The 645-nt window shown below is 45.7% G+C and overlaps 1 protein-coding gene across 6 annotated transcripts in view; it reads left to right on the forward strand.

The window, feature by feature from the left end:
• ank3a (ankyrin 3a) overlaps positions 1–645 on the forward strand; it is a 113,624-nt gene that overhangs the window by 87,264 nt on the left and 25,715 nt on the right. The gene's annotated exons all lie outside the window — the stretch shown is intronic.

Consider the following 645-nt stretch of genomic DNA (forward strand, 5'->3'; position numbering starts at 1 on the left):
TTTTAATTTTATTAATGAAGAACGTGGCAAAGTCGTCAGCTGTTAGAGTTGATGAAGGAGGGGGAGGAGGAGGACAAAGGAGGGAGGAAAATGTTTTAATGAGCATGCGAGAGTTAGACGAATTGTTAATTTTGTTATGATAGTATGTCCTTTTAGCAGTGGAGACATTAGCAGAGAAGCAAGAGAGAAGTGATTGATATATATTAAGGTCAGTAGAAATTTTTGATTTGCGCCACACCCTTTCAGCAGCCCTGAGCTTAGAACGATGTTCGCGGAGAACATCAGACAGCCAAGGGACAGAAGGGGTGGTACGGCCTGGCCTGGAAGACAAGGGGCAGACAGTGTCTAAACAAGATGTAACTGTGGAGCAGAAAGTATCAGTAGCACTGTTAGCATCAAGAGATGCTAACTGTTTAGGGGGAGGAAGCGAAGATGAAACATAGCAGATAGCCGGGAGGGTGAGAGTGAGCGTTGGTTACGTCGAAAGATGACATGTGGAGGGGTATGTGTTGTGTCAGGAACCATGTTGAGGTTAAGAGTGAGGAGGAAGTGATCCGAGGTGTGCAGTGGAGTAACCAGCACATGATCAGTGGAGCAGTGTCGTGTGTAAATAAGGTCCAGTTGGTTGCCTGATTTGTGAGTAGC

The sequence above is a fragment of the Sinocyclocheilus anshuiensis genome, unplaced genomic scaffold (assembly GCF_001515605.1).
Source record: "Sinocyclocheilus anshuiensis isolate Anshui unplaced genomic scaffold, SAMN03320099.WGS_v1.1 scaffold1719, whole genome shotgun sequence".
In the NCBI taxonomy this organism is placed as follows: Eukaryota; Metazoa; Chordata; class Actinopteri; order Cypriniformes; family Cyprinidae; genus Sinocyclocheilus; species Sinocyclocheilus anshuiensis.